This window comes from Pelophylax lessonae (assembly GCF_965119305.1).
Source record: "Pelophylax lessonae genome assembly, chromosome: 4".
NCBI lineage: Eukaryota > Metazoa > Chordata > Amphibia > Anura > Ranidae > Pelophylax > Pelophylax lessonae.
Window position 1 is genome coordinate 38038301 of NC_138771.1, and position 17821 is coordinate 38056121.

A 17821-nucleotide genomic window follows, 5' to 3' on the forward strand; every position below is an offset into this window, starting at 1 on the left:
GTGCGACACTGTACCTAAACAAATTTGACGTCCTTTTTTTCCCCACAAACAGAGCTTTCTTTTGGTGGTATTTGATCACCTGTGCGATTTTTTGATCATGCGCTATAAACAAAAAAATTGCGTCAATTTTGCAAAAATAACAATATTTTTCAAATTTTTTTATATGAAATTCCCCCAAAAAAATGTAAAAACAAAAATTTTTAAAATTTTAGGCCAATTTGTTTTATGCTACATATGTTTGGTAAAAAAAATCGCAAAAAGCGTATTTTGATTGGTTTGCGCAAAAGTTATTGCGTTTACTATCTAAGGGAAAGATTTTTTGTCATTTTTGTTGTTTTTCTTTTAACGAGTAATGGCGGCGATCTGCAATTTTTTTTCGCGGGACTGCGACATTGCGGCGGACAGATCGGACCCTTGACTGACATTTTTGGGGTTACCAGTGACATTGCTACAGTAGAGGGGTTAACTTTTTTTGAGAGGGAGGGGTTAAGTGTGTCCCTAGGGGCGTGCTTCTAACTGTGATTGGATGTGGCTACAGGTGTAAGAACAGATATCAACGGTCCTACATAGCAGAACCGTTTGATCTCCATTCTTACACAGGGAAGAATGACAGGCGGCTTTGTTTACATTAGCCGCCTGCCTTTCTCCCGGTGTAACGGACGATCGCGAGTGCCCGGGGGACATCGGGTCCGCCGGGCACACGCGCAGGGGGGTCTGTGACCGAGCGGGAGCGCGCCTCCGGGGGCGCGTGCTCGCTCCCTAGACCCTCACATGCTAATGACGTAGTCCTACGTCGCTTTGCCTGTGAGGGGCTGACCGCCGCACGACAATTTAAGTGGTTAAACTTCAGTATACCATAGTAACATCTGACTCTACGATCTAAAAACACTAAAGCAGCAGACTTTGTGTAAATTAATATTTGTGTAATTCTCAAAACTTTTGGCCACGGCTGTAGGTTAATAAAAAGGTTATGCCCACATTTGCATACATTTTGGTACACCTCTTGTATAAATCCTTTGGAAGGTAAAACATCTCCTGTGTATGTATTTCATCTGTGTGTTCAGCTGTTAGCCTGGAATTTCGGTTTTAATTGATTTTACATTTCTGACAGCTTGAACTTGGGTGGATTATATATGATCCACACAGAGATGCCCCTTCTCAGATCAGACTGGCTTTACACAAGCTGGATTAGTAGGCCGCGTTCCTCTACATTTGCTCCTGGACCTGGTTTGCTCATGCGCGTCCTAGTCTGCTTCGCTTCATTCCAAAAGCTTCACGGCTGTCTTTTTTCCTTACAAAAATCAGGTGTGCTGAATTAAACTTGTTTATAAACCGCCTGCTGGAAGCACAGCTCAGCTCCTGACTGCCAACATTCCAAGCCGTTGCCAGTTCATGCTGATTCTGTGTCAGCCACAGCTGTGTTCTTTCTCTGTGCTAGGTAAGAGGGAAGGCGAATTCTGTGGGTTAACCCTTACTCGAGAACAGTCTGCCAACAGAATGATGTTTAGGTTAAAACATCTGAAAATAAATGTTATAGGCAAGATTTCAGTCACAGCCCTCATTCTCACAGACATTGAACTTAGGCGATTGGATCGTGTTTTGTCTGCTTCATGATTGCCTACCAATTCCACCTACAATTTTTAAAACAGGGATTGGTTGTATACAGGTGTAGCACCCCTCAGTAGACTACTAGTGTTAGGTAAATTTCGATTTTGGCCTCCCTGGAATCTTGGAGAGCAGTCATTGTTTGTTAGTGTCTGTTTTAGGTTATACTGGTGCAGACTCAGATACTTTCCCCTGCATCCCACTGGACTCTAGAGTTTGACTCTGGCTTGCGATTTCATGCCTTTTTCAGCCAATCCCTGGTCAGGAGAGTGAAGGACCAGCAGGGGGCTGAGAGGGGTATAAATAGAATGGGGCCTGGAACAGCTTCCTCTTTTTCTTGGAGAAAGGCTGAGGCATCCCTGGGAGACTTCAAAAACATTCTGGGTATAAATAGGATGGGGCCTGGAACAGCTTCCTCTTGTTGCTGGAGAAAGGCTGAGGCATCCCTGGAAGACTACAAACAAAAATTCTGGGTATAAATAGGATGGGGCCTGGAACAGCTTCCTCTTGTTCCTGGGAAAAGGCTGAGGCATCCCTGGAAGACTACAAACAAAAATTCTGAGTATAAATAGGATGGGGCCTGGAACAGCTTCCTCTTTTTCCTGGAGAAAGGCTGAGGCATCCCTGGGAGACTTCAAACAAAAATTCTGGGTATAAATAGGATGGGGCCTGGAACAGCTTCCTCTTGTTCCTGGAGAAAGGCTGAGACATCCCTGGAAGACTACAAACAAAAATTCTGGGTATAAATAGGATGGGGCCTGGAACAGCTTCCTCTTGTTCCTGGAGAAAAGCCTAGGCATCCCTGGAAGACTACAAACAAAAATTCTGGGTATAAATAGGATGGGGCCTGGAACAGCTTCCTCTTGTTCCTGGAGAAAAGCCTAGGCATCCCTGGAAGACTACAAACAAAAATTCTGGGTATAAATAGGATGGGGCCTGGAACAGCTTCCTCTTGTTCCTGGAGAAAGGCTGAGGCATCCCTGGAAGACTACAAACAAAAATTCTGGGTATAAATAGGATGGGGCCTGGAACAGCTTCCTCTTGTTCCTGGAGAAAGGCCTAGGCATCCCTAGAAGACTACAAACAAAAATTCTGGGTATAAATAGGATGGGGCCTGGAACAGCGTCCTCTTGTTCCTGGGGAAAGCCTGAGGCATCCCTGGAAGACTACAAACAAAAATTCTGGGTATAAATAGGATGGGGCCTGGAACAGCTTCCTCTTGTTCCTGGAGAAAGGCCTAGGCATCCCTAGAAGACTACAAACAAAAATTCTGGGTATAAATAGGATGGGGCCTGGAACAGCGTCCTCTTGTTCCTGGGGAAAGCCTGAGGCATCCCTGGAAGACTACAAACAAAAATTCTGAGTATAAATAGGATGGGGCCTGGAACAGCTTCCTCTTTTTCCTGGAGAAAGGCTGAGGCATCCCTGGGAGACTTCAAACAAAAATTCTGGGTATAAATAGGATGGGGCCTGGAACAGCTTCCTCTTGTTCCTGGAGAAAGGCTGAGACATCCCTGGAAGACTACAAACAAAAATTCTGGGTATAAATAGGATGGGGCCTGGAACAGCTTCCTCTTGTTCCTGGAGAAAAGCCTAGGCATCCCTGGAAGACTACAAACAAAAATTCTGGGTATAAATAGGATGGGGCCTGGAACAGCTTCCTCTTGTTCCTGGAGAAAAGCCTAGGCATCCCTGGAAGACTACAAACAAAAATTCTGGGTATAAATAGGATGGGGCCTGGAACAGCTTCCTCTTGTTCCTGGAGAAAGGCTGAGGCATCCCTGGAAGACTACAAACAAAAATTCTGGGTATAAATAGGATGGGGCCTGGAACAGCTTCCTCTTGTTCCTGGAGAAAGGCCTAGGCATCCCTAGAAGACTACAAACAAAAATTCTGGGTATAAATAGGATGGGGCCTGGAACAGCGTCCTCTTGTTCCTGGGGAAAGCCTGAGGCATCCCTGGAAGACTACAAACAAAAATTCTGGGTATAAATAGGATGGGGCCTGGAACAGCTTCCTCTTGTTCCTGGAGAAAGGCCTAGGCATCCCTAGAAGACTACAAACAAAAATTCTGGGTATAAATAGGATGGGGCCTGGAACAGCGTCCTCTTGTTCCTGGGGAAAGCCTGAGGCATCCCTGGAAGACCACAAACAAAAATTCTCCTGCGCTCGGGTGGTATGACAAAGGATGAGTGCTCTTATATGGTCTTTATAGGCATCGCTTTAGGTCTTGCTCTTTCCGCCCCCCCAGGACCAAGGGTATCCAAAATACACTGAAAAACAACAACAAGAAAAGGGCGCACCGACCTCGTGCATTACCACTAAAAAGGTTTATTAAAATCTGAAAGCAACATACATTGTACTCACAAACAAATGATGATTGCACCTATGTAACACAATGGAACCGGTCGTCTCCAAAGTAGCCAGGGTGCTCCTGTGCTGGATGACGCGCTGGTGTCTGCAAATGTCTGGCTTAGCTGACGTGTTGCGAGGGAGGACCCTCTTCTTCAGAGCCAAAAAGTCATCCAGCACAGGGGCACCCTGGCTACTTTGGAGACAGCCGGTTCCATTGTGTTACATGTGTGCAATCATCATTTGTTTGTGAGTACAATGTATGTTGCTTTCGGATTTTAATAAACCTTTTTTTAGTGGTAATGCATAAGGTCGTGTGCCCCTTTCTTGTTGCTATCCCTGGAGGACTACCTGAAGCACCAACGAAAATCTTTGGGGTCCAGTTCCTGTTAGGGCTCAGGGACCTCTGGCCTAGCATCCTGAAAGCACTCAGAAATCTCATGTGAGTTTACAGGTCACAGGCAACAAGCACAGAAGCCGACTGATACTGCAGGTGACATTATAGCATATAAGGCACAGTGAGTATCTGTCATGGGGATTCTAGAGACACTTATTTGCACTATTTGGGAGAGCTTACTACAATACATCCAAGACTGTACTCCTGTATAGTCCCTGCTAGGAATCTAGTTTGCTTTCACATTTAAAAGGGTGATTCTCACCCTAAAGGAGCAGATCAGAGTTAGAGTCCTCCGTTAAAGTTTTCTTAGAAGTTTTATCAGAGTATCCCATCCTCACAATATCCCAGTGGCAGTATTAGGGCTCTTTCACATCAGTGGCTAGAGGGAGGTAAACACAGAAGTTTGAATTGCATTTTTACCACCCTCCAACCACCCACCTTCAAGCAGACATGGCATGCCAGAAGTTAATGTACACATGCTATAGCCACAGTGCTTTGCTTCTCAACCGTGGCAAATTTAACTTGGCATGCTGAGTTTAACAGGAGCCATTTACCTGTCAAACTCGCATACTGTAGTCAATAGGCCCATGCCGAAAATGCTTGATTTGCTGTTGCTGTGCGATTTTTTGACTCCAAATTACCATTCGGCTAAAGAAAAACCAGAATCCAAATTAAATAAAAAAATAGACATTCAAGAGGTGGCAAAAATGCCTTCTTAAGACCTGGAGGCTGCTCTTCTGCCACCCTCTAAAAACAATCCACAACTGATTAGGTAAGAACAGGCTTTTGCGCCACTGTTTCACTGGACATCTAAAACATAACATGCAGCTGGACAGAATACAATGTTTCTATATAGCTGGAAAAAAAGCCAGAAAAAAAAAGGAATTCAGAAGATGGCAAGATTGCCTCCTAATTGCCTAGAGGGTGCTGCTCTGCTGCCAGTATGAAAGAGGCCACTTAATGTTGTATTGCAGAGTTCTGCAAGCATTGATGCTTTGCAACCACCTCCATTCACTGCTATTTATACGTTCAGTAAACGCACTGTAAATGCACCTTAGGCCCAGTTGCAAACTGTCAAAAGTGGCTACCTACACATGGAAAAAAAATAATCTCAAGGGACGTTTGAAGAATGCTGCTTGAGTTGACTTGAACACCTGTGAAGCATGTCTGAAACATGATGTACCACCCTCCGAGTTAGGTTGCTAGGATGCAGCCAAATTCAGTTCATTTTGGCTTCTCTGTGGACTAATAAGTGGAAGAATTGTTGATAGCTTCTGCCTGTTCTGCGTCTCACAGACTGCATGTGTGATTTCTCCCTATCTTCCAGAGGTTTCTGGAACAGAGAAAGTTGAGCAAGACAAATCTCAACCTGAATATTTATTGTGCTCCAGCCAATCCCTGGGGAGGTGTGCCCAGAAGGTGGCTGGATAGACATATAAATTGTCCTGAGATTTAGAGCAGGGGGGTTCTTCTCCCTGTAGCACCCTCCTAGGTAGGTGCTAAAAGAGTATGGTTAAAGCAGTGTGCCTGCTTCAACAAATAACCTTAGTTTTATTTTTTAAGGGATTTATCACATTTTAAATTTTTGGTTTTAGGTTTAATACCCCTTTAAAAATGTATATATATAGTTAAAACTTTTTTTTTCTTTTTTTTAATTTTAGATATATTATGAAAGGGTTAAACCCACTGCCAGTTTATTTTTGCTATTTGTGTACCACTGGGGAAATTTCCTTTCATATCTTGTCCCAACAAAAACTACTTCTTGGAAAGAGAAGGGACCACTCCAAAAACTTTCCTGAAAATATAAATGGTAGTGCAAATAAAAAAAGTATCAGGGACAAATGTATCCTGTATTTTAGTGATTTATTCCTTTCCAGCACACTCTACCACCTGTAATATTATAAGATTGTTCTTTCCAATGTAACTTGCCTTCAGTATAAAAACAATGTTTTTCTTTTCAGTGCATCTATTATCCCATACTAGAATTAGGAAAGTGGATATTTCCAGGGCACGCCACATCTTGCATTAAAACAATGTGTATTATACAGTGCAATATAGATCTTGTATTACAATAGGGTAGGTGTGGCTTTCCACTCTGCCTTTTGTATTAGAATAATATTTTTTTTCCCAGTGCACTGCACATCCTGTATTATAATAAAGTGCCTCTTTACAGTTTACTTCCCATCCTGTATTCAAATAAAAAGACACAATTCTATCTAGTTCAACCAAAAAAAAAATTAATAATAATAAATAAAAAAATAAATCCCATATACACCATCCTATACTTACAGTTGATCCAGAGAAAGGTAAAAAACCCCAGCAAAGCATAATCCAATTTGCTACAGCAGGGAAAAATTCCTTCCTGATCCCCCGAGAGGCAATCAAATTTTCCCTGGATCAACTTTACCTATAAATATTAGTACCCAGTTATATTATGTACACCCAGTAAATAATCCAGGCCTTTTTTTAAAGCAATCCAGTGAGCTGGCCAGAACCACCTCTGGAGGGAGTCTATTCCACATTTTCACAGCTCCTACTTTAAAGAAACATTTCCGAATTTGGATACAAAACGTCTTTTCCTCTAGACGTAAAGAGTGCCCCCTTGTCCTCTGAGATGGCCTTAAAGAGAATAACTCAAAACCAAGTTCACTATATAGTAGTAGTGATCGACCCATATCAGTTTTTAATAGCCGATACCGATATTTTGGCCATTGAATATCGGTATGGGCCAATATTGGCCGATATTTTTGTTTATTTTTTTATTTTTAGCACTTGACAGGTACTGTTGTGAAGGAATCTGGGGGTCTAAAATACCCCAAACCCCTTATCTGCACTTAAAAGCATTCAAAACGTTTTGAATGCTGTAATTTTTTTAATCTGGAGCCGAGTACCCGGAAGTGATGTCATGACATAATTTCCGGGTTTTTACATGGAGACCCGATCAGAGCCGAATGCGGCTTTGATTGGGTCTTCTCTTCGGCGAACGTGCAGGCTGGTTGCCCGGGTCTCCCGGTGGGACGGGAGACCTGTGTGAGCCTCAGAAGGCGGGGGGAGGGGGGGTGTCCCCTCCCGCTCCTTGTAATGACAGCCGAGTGGCTTCTCAGCCACATCGGTTGTCATTACAAGACAGCCGACCGTTGGCTATGGACTCCGGTACCGGGGTGATGCCTCTAGCTGCAGCCATCACTCCGGTACAGCACTTTCCCGAAATATTGGCAATATTGGTAACCTCAGGGGCCGATTCCGATATATCGGGGAAAGTGCACATCGGCCCTCGATATATCGGCTTTGCTGATAATCGGTCGATCCCTACTATATGGACCCCTTATGTATTTATAAATGTTGATCATATCCCCCCTTAATCTCCTTTTTTCATGAAAGAATAAATTCAGTTCCTCCAATCATTCCTCATTTCCTTGCAAATGCAAGGGTAATTCTTTTTGAATTCCTGGAGTTGGACTTTCAATCACTGTTTTAATACAAGTGTTTTTTTTTTTTTTTTCTCTCTCTCCGTCCTCACCCAGAATTGCAGACTTACTGCCCCTCGACGTTGGAATGGAACAAGCAGCCTTTTTGTTTGTAAAGCCTGGCTTTGTTTTTTGGACGGATATTTATTCTCTCGATTCCAGTCAGTTGCTTTGACTCACACATCCCATATACAGTACAGTCACGCTGGGTGGAGTCCAAATGGTATCTTCCATTGAACAACGTGTAATGTGTTGAGTTAAAAGAATCACACGTACGGTGCAGCCGCTGAACAAACACGGCTCAGACCAGCAGCATTGTTACACTCCGACAATATTTCAGTACCCGGACAATGCAGGGAGTGTGAGTTGTTGACATAGTTGTTGAGGGCAGTCATATTGCGAGTTTGATATAGATGGTAACCACAACGACTAGTCATCTCCATTCAAAAATGTGGGAACCTTGTATTCTGCTAGACTTTCCAGCAAACAAAGTAAACCAGTTCTTGATAAGCAAGCCTTTTGAAAATAAAAACTTTTTTTTTTCTTTCAAGTTCATTTATTCTAATTATGAAAAGTAAAATATTTGGGGAAGTCTTAAAATGTGGATTGTCAGGGGATGTGATAGATGGAGATGTGGGATTACTAAAGACATATCACAACGCACTTCAGAAACTACGTAGATCTATAACCGCAGTCCTGATGCACCACAAAAGCTTACAATGTAATATTCTTATTGAACCCAAAGTTTGGGTAGAAGGCAACGACACACCAGCAATTTTTTGGATTCTGGGAGGAAAACCAATAAAATACAGGGAACAAATATACAATTTATTCAGGATTGTGTTAAAAGTGGGCTACCCAAACTGCAACTAAAGCTGTGGTCACCCCTGCTTTCTGGAAGTTGATAATTTGATAGACATTTGCTGAAGAGGACATGCTGGAAAACCTTTGGCAATCAGTGTCTGCAACCAATCGGCTACAGCCGCTGATCACTGCATTCCAGTGGTTTCCAAACTGCGGGCCTAGGGCAGGATGGGGTCCTTTGCTTGCCTTTTTCCAGCTCCTAAGGCGTTATTACACTATTCCTTCCACCGACACCAACGATGGGGTATAATTTCTTCCACTGACACCAACGATGGGGTGTAATTTCTTCCACTGACACCAACGATGGGGCACTATTCCCTCCACCAACACCAACGATGGGGCATAATTCCTTCCATTGACACTAACGATGGGGCATAATTCCTTCTACTGACAACAATGATGGGGCATAATTCCTTCCAATGACACTAACGATGGGGCACTATTCCTTCCACTGACACCAACAATGGGGCATAATTCCTCCCACTGACAAAAACGATGTGTCATAATTCCTTCCACTGACACCAATGATGGGGCACTATTCCTTCCACTGACACTAACGATAGGGCATCATTTCTTCCACTGACACTGAAGATGGGGCATAATTCCTTCTACTAACACTAACGATTGGGTTAAATTCCTTCCACCGACAACAAAAATGAGGCACTATTTAACAACACCAACTATTTCTCCCCCTAATACCAAAGATCGGGTATCATTTACTCCCACTGGGCACAGCCTGATACCCCTAAAGTACTGTATGAGAAATAGTAAACTGGCCCTTTTTTTAGAAAGTTTGGAGACCCCTGGTGAATTCTGAGAGTGCTGGGTACTGCTGACAGAAAACAATGTCTTAGCTGGAGTAGGGTTTGGGGTGTGGGTGGGGGGGTAGGAGGATTCCTCCATCCACCTAGCTTGTGGCAAAAAAACTTACATGTCTATGGCCTGCTTTAAAGTTCTGACAAATTTATTTCAAGCTCCTTCACCTACCTACTCACCCTTTATTTTTAGAGGAGGTATTATGAAGCATGAATATCTACACTCACACTTTATTAGGTACACCTTACTAGTACCAGGTTGGACCCCCTTTTGCCTTTAGAGCTGCCTAATTCTTGGTGGCATAGATTCTACAAGGTGTTTGAAACATTCCTCAGAGATATTGCTCCATAGTGACATGATAGCATCACACAGTTGCCGCAGATTTGTTGGCTGCACATCCATGATGCGTATCTCCCATTCCACCACATCCCAAAGATGCTCTATTGGATTGAGATCTGGTGACTGTGGAGGCCATTGGATTACAGTGACCTCATTGTCATTTTCAAGAAACCAGTGGTGAGATGATCTTAGCTTTGTGACATGGTGCATTATCCTGCTGGAAGGAGCCATCAGAAGATGGGGACACTGTAGTCATAAAGGGATGGACATGGTCAGCAACAATACTCAGGTGGGCACGGTGTTTAAACAATGCTCAGTCCCAAAGTGTACCAAGAAAGTATCCCCCCACACCATTACCCCACCACCACCTGCCTGAACCATTGATACAAGGCAGGATGGATCCATGCTTTCATGTTGTTTATACCAAATTCTGACCATCCCATCTGAATGTCGCAGCTGAAAGTGAGATTCATCTTCTATTGTCCAATTTTGGCGAGCCTGTGCAGATTGTAGCCTCAGTTTCCTGTTCTAAGCTGACAGCAGTGGCACCCTGTGTGGTCTTCTGCTGGTGTAGCCCATCTGCTTTAGGGTTGTGCGTGAAAGTCCCAGTAGATCAGCAGTTTTGGAAATGCTTAGAAGAGCCCATCTGGCACCGACAACTATGCCACATTCTAAGTCACTTAAATCCCCTTTCTTCCCCATTCTGATGCTCAGTTTTAACTATGGCTAGATGCCTAAATGCATTAAGTTGCTGTCATGTGATTGGTTAATTAGCAGTTTATGTTACTAAGCAATTGAACAGGTGTAGCTAATTAAGTGGCCAGTGAGTATAGATGTAGAGGTACCCAAGCATCTGTAGCTAAAGCTTAAAGGAGGACTATAGTGAAAACTTTTTTTTGGATAGAGTAAGGGCGGGTTATACCCCTGCAAGGTTTCTTTTTGCCATCTGTGTCCCATTGTGGGGATTTACCTTCACTTCCTGTCCCAAAGCCAAAAGAGGACGTGAGAGGTAAATCCTTGCAAATTAACCTCTTAATGACTGCCCGCCGCAGTTTTACTGCGGCAGGTTTGCTCTGTCCCGCGAAGTGACGTAACTGTACATCGCTTCCGGGGACCGCTAGTAGGGGTGCACGCACCCATTCGCCACAGGGGAAGCCGATTGCCGCCGGGCACTCGCGATCGCTCCCCATAGAGACAGAAAGGCGGTCTGCCGTTGAAACAAGAAAGAGGACGAAAGTAAACATGGCAGACTGCTGGTCTGTCAGTTATGAAAACAGGGATCCTGTGTTCCTCTTATTTAGGAACAAAGATCTCTGTGTTCATGCAGAAAGCCCATCCCTCCACAGTTAGAAAGCATCCCCTAGGGACACATTTAACCCTTTGATTGTTAACCCCTTCCCTGCAGTGTCATCAGTACAGTAACAGTGCATATTTTTAGCACTGATTACTGTAGTAATGTCACTGGTCCCCCCCAAAAGTGTAAAAAATGTCAGTTTGGTGTCCGATCTGTCCTCTGCAATGTCACAGTCCCGCTAAAAATCGCTGATCACTGCCATTAGTAGTAAAAAAAATAAGATTAAATAAAAATGACATAAATCTTTCCCCTAGTTTGTAGACGTGATACCTTTTGCGCAAACCAATCATTATACACTTATTGGGATTTTTTTTAACAAAAATATGTAGCAGAATACAAATTGGCCTAAAATGATGAAAAAAATTTGATTTTTAATTTTTTTGTATTGGGAATGTTATATAGCACAACGTAAAAAATATTGTTTTTTTTTTTTGAATTGTCGCTCTTTTTTTGTTTATATCGCAAAAAATAAAAATTGCACAGGTCATAAAATACTACCCTGTTTGTGGGAAAAAAAGGACATCAATTTTATTTGGGTACAGTGTCACGCGACCGCGCAATTGTCAGTTGAAGTAACACAGTGCCAAATCGCAAAAAATGGCCTGGTGATTAAGGGCGCAAATCTTCCTGGTCCAGAAGTGGTTAAAGGAATTTCTTGGGGACCCGCAGGTCACCAGAACTAGTGTCCTCATTGGAAGATTTACCCTCTATTACTTTTCTGGGGACAACCCACAATTTGGTATTCTTTTACTTTCAATGATAATCAGGACAAATTGAGAGGGTGAATCTCAATAAAGGGGGCAAAAAAACCTGACAGGTGTTCAAATCCCGCTCCCCTCTATGCAAAACTAAAAAAAAAGTTTTCCCTTTACTTATATTTTAAAGGAAATCTTTTTTCCAAGCATACACTTTTTATTTGAAAACATCAGCATTTAAATAACAATACAAACAATAGTTATTTTTAACAATCTTATATAAACTTGTCTAAAAAATCTCCTTTTATGTTGTGAGTGCTACCTGTCTGTTCGTCGTCTCTTTCCACAACTTCATGGATAACCTTTCCATTTCTTTCCATTGCTAAGGACTACATATCCCATGGTACCTTGATGGCTACAATCAGTGATTCCTGTACTGACTCCGCCTCCTGAAACTCCTCCTCTCAGCACCTCTGTAGCTCAGAAGGCGGGCTCTGTGAAATGTGTGACACAGCGGTGCCTACTCACAGGGAATAGTGACTACATGTCAGAGAATTCAAGGAAGGAAATGTGTGGACTGTGGGGATCTAAACAAGGTGAGTTGAATAGGAATAGGCTAGGGATAACTGAAATACAATGTGGAAATGAATACATGATTTTATATTTTGACCATGGATATGCATTAATGCAATTTGTGAATGTTACAAAAGCTCTTTAAATTAAAGCAATTGTTTAGTTTTTCGGTTTTTTTTTATGCCTATTAACCACTTCTGGACCGGAAGGATTTGCCCCCTTAATGACCAGGCCACTTTTTGCGATTCGGCACTGCATTACTTTAACTGACAATTGCACAGTCATGCGACGCTGTTCCTAAATAAAATTGATGTCCTTTTTTTTCCACAAATAGAGCTTTCTTTTGGTGGTATTTGATCGCCTGTGCGATTTTTATCTTTTGCGCTATAAACAAAAAAAGAGCGACGATTCGAATAAAAAAAAAAATACATATAGATATATTTTTCATACTCTGCTATATAACATTCCCCAAAAAAAAAAAATTAAAATCACATTTTTTCATCCTTTTAGGCCAATTTGTATTCTGCTACATATTTTTGGTAAAAAAAAAATCCCAATAAGCGTATCTTGATTGTGCAAAAGTAATCGCGTCTACAAACTAGCCGAAAGATTTATGTCATTTTTATTTATTTAGATTTTTTTACTGGTAATGGCGATGATCAGCAATTTTTAGTGGGACTGCGACATTGTGGCAGACAGATTGGACTCCTAACTGACATTTTTTACACTTTTGGGGGGACCAGTGACATTACTACAGTAATCAGTGCTACAAAATATGCACTGTTACTGTCATAATGACACTGGCAGGGAAGGGGTTAACTCCGGGGTTATCAAAGGGTTAAGTGTGAGCCTAGGGGGTGTTTTCTAACTGTGGGTGGTTAGGGCTTGTAATATTTACACAGAGACCTGTGTTCCTAAATAGGAGGAACACAGGGGCTCTGTGTTGATACCAGAGAGAACAACGGTCTGCTGGTCTGCTGTGTTTATAACAGCAGACTGTCATTCTCTCTTCATGGGGAGCAATTGCGGGTGCCCGCTGTCGAGTGGGCGTGTGCCTCGTACAGGTACGGCGATTTGCAGCAACCTGCCGACCTCCCGCCATATAATTGCGGTGGCTGGTCTGCAAGCGGTTAAAGGGATTGTAAAGTCTCAAGGTTTTTCACCTAAATGCATTCTATACATTAAGGCGAAAAACCTTCTGTGCTATAGCTGCCCCCAGAGCCCCCCCCCCCCTTTTTCTTACCTGAGCCCATCTGTTCCAGCGATGTGCAAGAGCCCAGTGGCTCCATTGGATAGATTGATTGCAGCAGGAGCCATTGGCTCCCGCTGCTGTCAATTAAATCCAGTGACACGGGAGCGGCGGGTGGGGGGCGGGGCTGATTCAATAGACGCAGCAGCGGGACACAGGAGTGCGCCCGCAAGGGTGCCCCCGTGGAAAGCGGCTCTCAGTGGGGGCACCTGATGAAGGGGATGAGCCAGGAGCACCGGCAGGGCACCCCAGAAGAGGAGGATCGGGGCTGCTCTGTGCTAAATCCTTACACAGAGCAGGTAAGTGGGACATGTATGTTATTTTTATTTTACAAAATGTGAACCTTTACAATCGCTTTAATTATAGAGTTACTTTTAGTTATACTAATGTTGGCCATGCCCTATGTGATATTTTTGATGCTCTAAGCACCCCAGCAAGATGTGTATTGAGCATTTCCTTATGTTACATAATGTCATGTATGATCGTTATTGAGTCATTAATATGAAATTCCTTTGTGCATGGTAAGGAAAAATCTCAGAATGTGACCATTTCTCAGGAGTTGAAAAATATACATTTGAAAAATGGAAGAAATGACAATGCTTGTTGTTTTGTTGCTACTAAACCATCTACTTATGGAACAACTGACAAGTGTACTTTAGTTCAAAGACACCAAAATTGCAGATTTTCCATTGACACAAATGCGGAAATAGATCACAACATCATGCTGAAACCTCAAAGTCCCCCTAAAATTGTAGATCTAAAATAAAAAAGTGGAGGCGTCATTGGTGATGTGTCACTGTGCTATACAAATAAAACAAAGACCTGGTTTTGATTTAAAAAACCACTCATTGTGTTTTGTGCACCACTTATACAGTCAGGTCCATAAATATTGGGACATCAAGACAATTCTAATCTTTTTGGCTCTATACACCACCACAATGGATTAGAAATGAAACAAACAAGATGTGCTATAACTGCAGACTTTTAGCTTTAATTTAAAGTATTTACATCCAAATCAGGGGAACGGTGTAGGAATTACAACAGTTTGTATATGTGCCTCCCACTTTTTAAGGGACCAAAAAGTAATGGGACAGATTAACAATCATAAATCAAACTTTTTAATACTTGGCTGCAAATCCTTTGCAGTTAATTACAGCCTGAAGTCTGGAACGTATAGACATCACCAGACGCTGGGTTTCATCCCTGGTGATGCTCTGCCAGGCCTCTACTGCAACTGTCTTCAGTTCCTGCTTGTTCTTGGGGCATTTTGCCTTCAGTTTTGTCTTCAGCAAGTGAAATGCATGCTCAATCGGATTCAGGTCAGGTGATTGACTTGGCCATTGCATAACATTCCACTTCTTTCCCTTAAAAAACTCTTTGGTTGCTTTCGCAGTATGCTTCGGGTCATTGTCCATCTGCACTGTGAAGCTCCGTCCAATGAGTTCTGAAGCATTGGCTGAATATGAGCAGATAATATTGCCCGAAACAATTCAGAATTCATCCTGCTGCTTTTGTCAGCATTCACATCATCAATAAATACAAGAGAACCAGTTCCATTGGCAGCCATACACGCCCACGCCATGACACTACCACCACCATGCTTCACTGATGAGGTGGTATGCTTTGGATCATGAGCAGTTCCTTTCCTTCTCCATACTCTTCTCTTCCCATCACTCTGGTACAAGTTGATCTTGGTCTCATCTGTCCATAGGATGTTGTTCCAGAACTGTGAAGGCTTTTTTAGATGTTGTTTGGCAAACTCTAATCTGGCCTTCCTGTTTTTGAGGCTCACCAATGGTTTACATCCTGTGGTGAACCCTCTGTATTCAATCTGGTGAAGTCTTCTCTTGATTGTTGACTTTCACACACAAACACCTACCTCCTGGAGAGTGTTCCTGATCTGGCCAACTGTTGTGAAGGGTGTTTTCTTCACCAGGGAAAGAATTCTTCGGTCATCCACCACAGTTGTTTTCCGTGGTCTTCCAGGTCTTTTGGTGTTGCTGAGCTCACCAGTGCGTTCTTTCTTTTTAAGGATGTTCCAAACAATTGATTTGGCCACACCTAATGTTTTTGCTATCTCTCTGATGGGTTTGTTTTGTTTTTTTCAGCCTAATGATGGCTTGTTTCACTGATAGTGACATCTCTTTGGATCTCATATTGAGATTTGACAGATTCCAAATGCAAATAGCACAAATAGCACACTTGAAATTAACTCTGGACCTTTGATCTGCTCCTTGTAAATGGGATAATGAGGGAATAACACACACCTGGCCATGGAACAGCTGAGCAGCCAATTGCCCCATTACTTTTGGTCCCTTAAAAAGTGGGAGGCACATATACAAACTGTTGTAATTCCTACACCGTTCACCTGATTTGGATGTAAATACCCTCAAATTAAAGCTGAAAGTCTGTCATAACAGTCGGGTCCCAATAATCAGCCCAACTTCAGTACAACCAGCCTGCCCATAGATGAATCAAATCTTGGCTGGTCCCTGCTGAACCATCTATGGCTGGCTTTAGACTGTCTCTCTCTTATTGAAAGCCTATAGTTCAGGAGGAGAGGAGAAAGGAAGTGGAGATGGGTCACTCTTCTAAATAATATGGCTGTGTGAATAATCAAGCTTAAGAACAGGCTTTTCCTTGGCATACAACTGAGATTAGCAGGAAACCTGTGAAACCAGCTCAAAGCTCCACAATCTGACTGGAAATCATTAACATTCAAATTTAATATTTCTGTTTACAAACAATTTTATTAGGAAGGTCCACAACATGTACAATCATATAGAAAAGAAGATTTGTACAGTAATATTACAAAAATATGCATTTAGATATTGTTAACATTTTAGAATATAACAAGATATACATTTGTATATATAAGGCACCTAGAAAGGATGGGTGAAATAGACTGTTACCACAATGAGGAGCCATATCAGAAGGTCAAATATGCATATAGGAGGATAAGCCAAACAACATGAAAGGGATGTTAATAATAAATGACCGAGATTAAAGGAGGAATTGAGCCAGAGGCGTAACTAGAACCTTGAGGGCCCCGGTGCAAAAAAACATGAAGGGCCCCCCAGACCCCTGGCCGGGGCCCTTCCCTTCAAGCCTGGGGCTCTTCCCACTGATCCTGGGGCCCTTTACCCTCATTGCGGGGCCCTTTATTACGGTCTCGCAACGGGACCCTTTCACAAGTTCTGCAGTGGGCCCCCGCCCCCCTTCCTGCCATCTTGGTGGAATGCATGGGCCCAGTCACAAGTGTGACCTTTGCGATACTGGAAGTTCACCCACTGGTGTCAGTAGTTTTTATTTTTTGGTATTTTAATTGTATTATTTTTTTATCATTTTATTTTTTTTTTTTTTTACAATGTCACTGACTATGACTCTGTCCATTCAGAAAAGGAAGGAGCTGATAAATTACATATTTACCGACCCCTTCCTGGTTCTCTATTGGGAAACAGGAAACATCCCCTGCAACAGCCAGCAGGAGAGGGGAGGGAGCACAGTGGGGGGGGGCAGTGGGGGGGAGGAGGACCAGGGGAGCACACAGGGGCCCAGGGACAGCAGAACACAAGTTAACTGGATAGGAGGAGTGGCGGGGGCAGCAAAGAGGAACAAATCTTCTCCATTTTCCTCCTACAGCTACAGGAGGAAAAAGGAGGACAGTGGTTTCTCTATATGCTGCCCCCGCCGGCCCTCCTATCCAGGTGTACACGGGAGCAGCACAGGCCCCCTGGAGCATGGGGCCCAGTTGCAATTGCAACCCCTGCAACCCCCTGTAGTTATGCCCCTGAATTGAGCATATAGATTAGTGATGAGCGGAACGCCCCCCCCCCCCAGTTCGGTTTGCACCAAAACACCGCAAACAGGGGAAAAGTTTGTTAGAACATGCAAACTTCATTAAAGTCTATGGGACTCGAACACGAAAAATCAAAAGTGCTCATTTTAAAGGCTTAATTGCAAGTTATTACCTTAAAAAACTGTATGGAAACATTTTTTTTAAAAACAATCATTTTTACAGAAGAAGCGATTTTAATGATGCTTAAAGTGAAACAATAAAAATTTGTTTGATGTTTGTAGCCTGCTGCAGCAATACTGACATTTCTAAAG